Genomic DNA, 9420 nt, shown 5'->3' on the forward strand with positions numbered 1-9420 from the left:
TGAACCCTAGAGAAGGGGGAGAATGAGCAAACCACGAGGTTGCAACCCAGGGAATGGCATCGGCATAATGGTGGCTATCAGTCATCCCTGGAAGGGGAGGAGGGAGTGTCAGGAGCTAATGAGGGAGGTTTGTGGGTGTTTACAAGGATCATGATAATACTTTGTGGCAATGACAGAACAGAAGATGACACATTAAGGTAATGTTTGGGCACTGGGTAATGTGAAAACAGCGTGAGAAGATTAAAATCTGCAAAATTTACAGTACTACCCAAAATAACTGCTCAGCACAGGAGCCATGCTTGCCCTCTGTAACCAGGGCACAGCCATGGTACTTACCAGAAAAATGAAGGCAGATTTAAACAATGCTGGAAAACATCCACCCTGCCTCTTGCTTGCAGAGGACTCAGATGTCAGGTAGGGGATGGGGCACTGGGTGCTGCCATCAGGCTGGGAAAGGCAGCAAAACACTAATGAAGGATTTTGGATGAGGTTTTGTTCCCATAATTATTAGCACAGTAGTGCAAAATGTACAAATGACACCAGAGTGGATGGGACTGTTAATGCCACTGTTGAATCCTGATTTGCTGGATGGCAGTGGAGGATCTGCAGTCACAGTCACAGTGACAGGGGTATCTGACAGCTAGCGATCACATTTTTCAAGGGCTTATTCCTGGCTGTTTAATACTTCATATGCTCTCCTGGGGAGGGAGGAGGGAAGAACGGAGGAGTATATTTGGCACAGCAGGGAAGTGGACTCAGGTCTTTTCCATCCCTTAGTGCTGTGCTGTTGCAGAGGGAGAGAAAGCCTCCTTCCACAGCAGTACTAATCCTCCTCCACAGCAAGATGAACGTTTTGAACTTGAACAACTCCTCTCATTTTTCCCCCATGTGATTATGAGTCAGGCTGAGCTTCTCTATTCTTCTCCATAATTGAGTAGGAGATTATTTTGACTGGAAATAACCAGACACAGGTATCATGGCTGTGAAAGCCTCCATGCATGCCACTTGCTAAAAGTTCTGTAGCCTTCTGCAAAGGGACCTGGTCTTTAAAGGCTTTGCTCAATGGAGAGGGAAGAAAAGCAGAGGGGAAGAATAGCTCCTTCTTGCTCACTTCTATCACTGTCTCTGCTAAACTTAACCTGCTGAATTGTTGGTGACACACTGTTCTTCAGAAGCAGCTCCTTTGTAGAAGACCTCCCCTGTGACACGGGGAATAGCTGCTGTGAGACAGGAAATATCCCTGGTATGATGACTTTCTGTAGGAGCTCATAGCTGCTATCCAGTCCCGTGGACATGAAAAGCCATTCCTTTACAATCTCCCCAGGCACAGATTTTCCTGTGCTTCTCTTCCTGTGTCCATAGTTGTCTTCCATGGGATGCAGGCCAGCTGCTTGGGTTGCATACCCACGCCTCTGTCCCAGAGGCACTGAGTGATGGAGGAGTGCAGGGCAAGCAAGGAGCAGAAGCACTGTGAGGCTGTGTCAGGGCACGTGGTTCCTCTGCTGCCATGGCAGGGGATGCTCCCAGATGCTGGTTCTGGCTCTTGCTGGGTACCAGGGAGGTGGGTGCAGCCTCGTGGCAGAGCTGAGTTTTAGCTACACACACTCCTACAAGTAAAGCCAGACACTGAGGAGCATTTCACAAGATCAGGCTTTCTCCAGTTTATACACAAGTGGGATTGCTTCAGGCTGTTGAACCAGCCTGCTGCAGACTAGCCAAGCCCAGAAGTTTTATCTGTGCTGTAGCAAACTCAAGCCACTGCTGTTCTGCTTGTGCATTTAATGTCTCAGCTGCTTGCTGAAGAGCTAATGAGCTTTTGGGGATACATGGGTGCTATAAACTCCTTAGGCCAGAGATAAGCAGCTTATTGCCTTTAGGAGCACTGCCAGCCCTTGGCTCTGCTGCTGCAGTGCTTCTCAGCCACAAGTTCTTCATTCTCAGGAAGGGCTGGAAGTCATAAGTGTGTTCCTGATTCCATGTGTACATGTGCATGCTGCAGCCATCTCCACAGGGTGAGGTAAAACCAGGCAGTGGGACAAGCAGGCTTTACACACTGTTGTCACATCTCCCTGTGTGACTTCAGCCCTCACAGAACACACTCCCTGCACTGAGGCTGTGCTGTCTCATCTGTACAGGATGAGTCCACCACAGTCATCACAGCAAAAAGGCCTTTGGCACCTAACAGGAAATTCACCATGGACACAGTGGGCAGCTTCAGAACTAAAGGTGGCTCTGTTGGTCATGAGCCAAATTATTTCCACTGCTATCCTCTCTGCTTTTGGATAGACCTACTGTGAATGTCTGTCTTGAAAATTCACTGGGTAAAAAAAAAAAAAAAAAAAAAAAAAAATTAGGAGGTAATGCACAACTGAAAGTTCACTTGCAAAGCCACTGTGAAGGCAAGTTTTTATTTTCTTCATGTGAATTCAGCCCTTGCTGTTCTCCACTTGTTGTCTGCAGTGGCTACCATCAAAAGCAATCCCATTGCAACTGGCCAACAGGCTGAGTTTGCTACTTCTACTAAATGCTAGAGAGAGCCTTCAAATCTGCTTGGCTAGTCAAAGCATCTCCATCGTTATTGTGTATTTTACTTTTTTCTTCCCCTTTAACCCAGGTATAAAGTAGCCAAACAGCTCTCTTTCAAGGCATAACTAGGAGCAGAATTTGGTGTGCAACTCTCAAATTTTTATTCAGTTGCTCTCGTTGGAGCAGTTTTGGAATTAATCTAGTCATCAGGGAGTTATTGGAGGTGCTGGAAGTACCTTGTGATACCATCTTTTAATTTGAGTAGATAAAATCTAAAATCTGATTTCTTTGCTGCTCCATTGTCCTTATATGTTACTTTTCCTATTGGTTTACACTGTGCACAGCTTAGATGAAGCCAGAACTACTGCCTTATTTCAGCACTCTGTGCAAATGGATATCCTCTCCTTGCCTATGGCCCCTTCCCCCCACAGCTGGTGGAAATGAAAGGATGAGCAATGTAAAACCTTTGGTGTGACTAAACTGTGAGATTTAACTGCAGCAGAGAGTCCATGAACGCTGCTTGAATGCTAAATTCCTAGTTAAACGGGTGTTGTCTGTTGAGATAACGCCCTTGCTGGGGTGTTGGAGTGGGATGATGATCCAGCAGTGTTCTGTGACAGAGGTCAGCTCAAAGCTCTCCACCACCACTGCTGGAGCAGCACAGACAGCTCAGTGCCATGCCTGGAATTCAAATCCAGCCATCACCAGATTCATGCTCACAGGTGAAAGTCACTAACTGACCCTTCTGTATTTAAATCAGTTCTTCAACAAAGGCCTTCTCTTGTCATTTAACTTTGAACTGTAGGAGTAGCACATTAAAAGGTTTTGCAGTTTTAAAGTGTTGGTAGGTCTCAACCAACTTTGTGGGCTAAGTAAAGCATGAGAAACATTTTTTACCAGACTATCCTATCAACTGAGCTTTTAAGGCAGAATGATGAAAAGGAAACTATTCTTTTAATAGTACTTTCTCTCTGGTAAAAGGTCTTGCTAACTTGTTGAAGCAGAGCTTGGAGTAACGGATGAAAACTGTCAGAAAAGCTGTGATGTACTTTGGATCTGAGTGAAAATTGGGACCGAAATCTGAGTCTGCCCAAACCCTGAGTTATATGCCAAAATGCCCCAGGATTCCTTGGATCATCATGCAAGTTCATAAGGGTAAGAGCTTATTTGTTTTGGGGTTGAGTTTATTCTTAGGCATTCATTTTGTGCAAAGGGTTTTTCTTTGGAAAGGCTGGGTCATTTCAGGGTTTATTCTTAGGTATTCCTTTTGTGCAAAGGCTTTTTCTTTGGAAGGGCTGGGTCATTTCATTTTTTATTTATTTGGCCTTTTGTCTTTGCATTTCTCCTAACAAAGTTCACTTCAATGATGCAAGACTGCTGAGGAAAAACCTCCCAGAGCTGTGTTAAACCTGAAGTCTTCATACCTGAGAGAAGAAGGGCCTGGGATTTTGGAATGATCCAGCAGGATTCCACATTTTTTGAGATCTTGAAAAAGTTTGTTGGGGTTAAACAAAAACAAAGCTAAGGGAAAAAAAGAACACTGGTTATATGCATAGCACAAAAGCCTTGTAGAAAGTCTCTGGATGCCACTGGCATGCCAATTGATTTACCTTTGCAATAAGGACATGATGACTGGGAGGATCATGGAGAGATGTACAAATTCTATCTGTGCAATGTGTGAGCTCAGCCTGGGAAACAAACCTCATCTGCCAAGTTCTGTAGGGCAATTTCCAGCTTTTCTCCTTGAAGGAGAGGCTCTGCTACCAATGAATAAAGTGGGAATTTTGACACTGATTTCAAAGGAAGCTAAATTGAGCTCCATGGAAAGGGAGCACTAGCATGCAATGCTGCTCTATGTTTTTTCTTATTAATGTGACTAATTAAATGTTTGTATTTTTTAAGCACTAACAGTTTTTTTGATGGTCGTTTAGAGACTTTGAGAAAGTCAATAATTTTGATGAAATAGGACTGTAGACTCCAGAACAAAGTCCACATGGAATCCGTGATGTTGCTAGGATACAGCTATTAGTATTTTCAGTGGCTGGGTTATTTTTTGGTGGTTGTTTTTTGTTTTTTTTTTTTAATAGAGTTGGCCTAACCTCTCTTACAAACAGTAGAAGGACACGTGACTGCCTGATCCCATTTACAAGATGCTCCCTGCATTTACCTTGATGAAGCCAAACTTGACCCTTTAATTTCAGCCACTTTTATGTGTGAAGAAGGAAGACAAAGAGCAGTTTTCACTCAAATCTTGTTTTTTTTTAATGAATGTGCAGGATTTTCTCCCTGTAGGTGTTCATTGCTGAAGTCAGTCTCCCTCTAGTGGTTTATTTCCAGAGGGGGCCTTTGCTCTGCTGGCTTGGACAGGTACCAAACGTGCTGGTGTGATGCAGAAAGTGGAATGACCCCTATCAGCTGAACCATAGAGCAGTGAGCTTGTATAAAAATATTACATCCTGTAATTTTTATCTGTTGGAATGTACTTATTTTTAACAATATCCATAGTAGTGGGGTGTTTCCATCCCAGCCTCACTCTGCAGTCCAGGCTAACATGGTTTGTGCAGTGTGTAGGATGTGACTCTGGCACATTGTTTCTTTCAGCTGTACACTGGGAAGCCTGTAAAAAAAAGATCAGTATTTAAGCTCATGTTTCACATCAAAGCCAGTGCCAGATGTGGTGCCAACTACATTATGACACAGAATAGCACTGAGGATGGTGCTATTTTGGGATCCTCATGTTTGGGGAAGCAATATATAAGGGAAACACTGCAGATATTTTACTGGAAAATCAGGAAAAGCAAGATGTTTGGAGTTTGTTTCCAATATATAACTTTGAGATCTGTCAGGTTTCTTGCATTTATGCTCCTGACCTCACCTTTGCTGGGCATCTCTTTAGCACCTCAGAAAGCCCCAGTGCTTTCCAAGTGTGAGGAACAGGGAAAGATAAAAACAGAAGCTCAGTATCCAAAGCTAAGTAAGAAATTCCAGTCTCTTAATACCTGATGCATGGATTGGATGCTGGGTTAAGCCAGTTCAGCTCCCCAAAGATGGCTAGGTAAAGAAATAAAAATCTAATCTGCAGCATGATGAAGTCAATCTGTGGCCTTATTTAACTGTAAAGCGTTTTAGGTGAGGCTCAGCCTTCCTTCACAAGAGGTGGTAACCAGAGAGAGCTGTGATTCTGGAATGCATCAAGGATTCTGGAAAGACTGATGTCTTTCCAACTTGTACACTAACTTGAGGTAGTGCTGCCTTCTTTATGCTCATATCTGGCAGAATTCCATCCTGTGATTTGCTTTTAATATACCAGAAGAGCTATTGGACCCATTTTTTCCTTTATTAACTGTGATTAGAGAGCCTGGAGAAATCTGGGATCACCTGCAATTAGCAAGTTCCTGTTTCATTTTCACAGGAGGTCGTGAGATACCATCTCCTTCCCATGAAGAATTTTACAGAATGTTCAATTATGTAACAACTAAAAGGGAAGATGTTAATTTTGCTTGCCTTTCTGTTAATGCTCAGCTTCTCTTGGGCAATCAGGAATCTTGGTCCCTTGGGAGATGTTAAACCACCTTCCTTTGGATGCTACTCCATAAAGTCTGCACAGTGGTTTCCATGAGGGTGATTTTGAAGCCAATTTTCTATTTTATTTTTGTTTTCACTCTTCAAGATAAAGTTTCTACACAGTGTCCTGGCCAAAGCTGACTTGATTTTAGTTTATGACTTGAGCAAGAACTATTCCTTTTAGTTTTGGTTATATTAAAAAAAAAAAAAAAAAAAAAAAAGAATTTACTCCTAGGATGTGGACAAAGTTCCTTTTGTACTTTTTAACAGCTTCACAGCTAAAAAAGCAGAGGTACAAATTTAGTATGCACATGTCCTTTCTGAGATTTTTTTCTGCCATCAGTTACCAAGACTAAGTTAATAGGATTCCTGTGTTTACAAGGACACTTATGAGATACCCACCACCACATGAACTGGCTCTATAGGGTTTTTTTTTAAGATTTTCAAAATGCATCTGGAGGAACTTTTTTAGTAAGGAAAGAGAGGATCTGATTGAACTGCACTTCTTTTTGTACGAGTAAATGGTTATGTCAGTAATAGAAGCTGAGGAAAGGCTCCTCTGCTTGTTTGACTTGGGCAGGTTCATATATTTGATGGAAGACTTCTCTGGGAGCTTGCAGGTACCAGCTGCTTGAGGAGCCTCTCCTGTGGAGCAGGTACTGTGTGGAAAACCTTCTGTCCCAGGCAGGACTGGACACAAGCCTGTCAGAAACCCAGGGGCAGTGAGCCAGGTTGTTTTTTAGAAAACAAAGTTATGCAATATCATTTAGTTCTGACATGTTCCCAATATGCAGCAAATGAAGAACTCACTAAATACAGTATATCTCTGGCCATATCATTTGAATAAAACTTGTTTCCATGACAACCTCTGCTTAACAGCTTGGCTGATATGAAATCATTCCTAGATGAGGGAGCTTTTGCCAAAAGCATTGGGATTCAACACTTTAATATTGTGTTTTAGGGTTTAAAAAAACATTTATTTAAGCCTCAGCAAGCAAATATCAACTAAAATCCCTTCATCCTCACCTCTGCTTCAGCTCTCGGTTGATCAGTTTATCTTCCTGGGAACCTCTCAGAAGCAGCTCCTGTGTTACTTAATATGCTTCTGAAGTCCCAGGCAGTGTTTCAAGAGCAAGTGATCGTGACACCAGCATTTGGTAGAGAAATTACATTTCATGGCTGTTGGCTCAGGCTGTGAGGCAGCAGTGGCAGCAGCTGGGCACAGCAGCCGAGGCTTGTGCTCCAGCCAGCCCTCAAGTCCAGGAAGGTTTATGTTCCAACCAGCTCTGCCTCAGAGTGAAGAAGAGGATCTCCAGCTGGAGAGAGGTCTAGCTAAGGTTTCACACCATTCATCATTCATTTTTTTTTGTCAGCAGCACTGAACAAAGCCAGGTGATCTCTTAGATGTTTTTAAGGTGCGGTACCTGTCGCCTCAGACAGCTGTGGAACGTTTCCAGGGTGGAAATGCACTGTGGCTGCTCATATGGTGCTTGTTCCCTTCCTCCCTTCCAGGTGCTACACTACTAGAATATAGCTAAAATAAGCCTAATTCTTGCCTGATATTTCTAATGCATGCAGGCATAGCTGTTGCCACAGTGATGGTGCACAACTGTCAGCAGGGGAAAGGAAGGTCCTGATGGTTTTAAGAGGCATTCTGCCCTCTCAAAACACCATTGTATTGTAGCAGGGGGATTTCCTGCACCAGCTGGGAGCAGGGACTACAGCAAAATCTACTGGAACAGACAAATAATGTTTCAAGCACATGTAATGTGCCCATTGCTGTCAAGATTTTGGGATCAGCAAGGATTATAAGGGTAGGGATTTAAATTTCAAATAAAACCATGGGAAGAGTTATGAAGTATTTATTGTTTCTTCTGGCTATAATGTCCCCTCTTCAGCTCTAATTCGTGCCAGCATGGGGCAGCTTGGGTCTTTATGTCACAAAAGGGTTCAGGTGCCTGGAACTGGGTGCAGACAAGCAGTGCTAGGAGCACATAATATGGGGCACAACAGTATTCCCCACTCCAGTTACTTGGGGTTTTTTTTCTCCCCAGTTGTTACCTGGGAAAATTTCAGCTGTTAACCATTGGAAATGAGCTGAACTAATCAATCAGCTGACTCCTGCTCTCCACACCACAGTCCTGCTTTGTAAGGCCTTAGCAGAAAATTATCAGTTTACCTGGAGAGCCCTGCAAGGGAAAGGAAGATGTGGAAGGGAGGAGGTGTGAGGAATGGAGCCACAAGCCCCTTCTGTGGTGGTGAGCTTTAAGCAACTCATCTCTGCACCATCTCATAGCACAGGGCTGCACCATGACACAGTTTGCCTCTGGCAAAGCTGCTTGAGAAGGTTCAAAAAGCACAGGAGGCATCACCAGGGTTTCCTTAAAAAGAAACCTTCCAAGTATGTAGCAAACATCGATAAAATACATTTTTAATTCAAGTCCTATAAATACCTCTCTGAAAGCGGTAATAACTTCCTAGGATTTTTAATCTCCGAAATGATTTCAGTCAAGGTGTGCTGGCAGCATGAGGTAGCTGAGCAGAATCAGGATGCTGTGCTCGTGATCATTTTTCCTTGTGAGATTCATCTCAGGAGACTCTTTCTCTGTGTCACGACTTCTTAGAAGTCTCTGTAGGCAAAGGATGCATTAATTTGATGCATCCTGTGATTGCCCTTCCTCCACAACCAAATTAATTTACTGTTAGTTGAGATTCCCACAACGTTCCTTGTGCCACTGTGAAGCCTGGTATTTACTGATGTAAATAAGGAATAAACCGAGGCTTTACATCTCTCATTTGGAATAATGATACAGGCTGTGCCTCCTGGCTCTCGCTCCATGTCTCAGAGGTGTGGGGGTTTATTTCTATAGCGTTCCTTGCAGCCCAGGTTGTTTATAACAGAATGATTTGTTTTCAGCATGAGCTGTAATGTTTTAACTGATGAGCAGCTCCCTCTTAATGGAATCTGGAGGTTTTCAGTGAAGCGTGTGGTTCCATCAGAGGCAGGTGCTGGATTCAAAGTTAGTTTTTGTAATACAGTCTGGTGGGGTTGGCCTTATTTCCAGAGTGATGCTGCTGGGTATCCAAAATTTAATGCTGTGTTGGCAACCTCAGCAGAGGACACCAAAAATATGTTAGGCGTGGAGAGTGTCATTGGCAATCAGAGAGGCAAGATGTGGCCCTTTTGGGTCATAAGAAATTAGCACTCTCCTCCTCTCCTCCTGTCTTCTCCAGCTCTTCTGAGAAAATCTGTGCCTAGATACAGCCATTTATTGTAGGTTTTTTTTTTTCAGGATTAACATTTTTGGTGGGCTTATCATCAAAATAGAG

This window comes from Oenanthe melanoleuca, chromosome 12 (assembly GCF_029582105.1).
Source record: "Oenanthe melanoleuca isolate GR-GAL-2019-014 chromosome 12, OMel1.0, whole genome shotgun sequence".
Lineage (NCBI taxonomy): Eukaryota > Metazoa > Chordata > Aves > Passeriformes > Muscicapidae > Oenanthe > Oenanthe melanoleuca.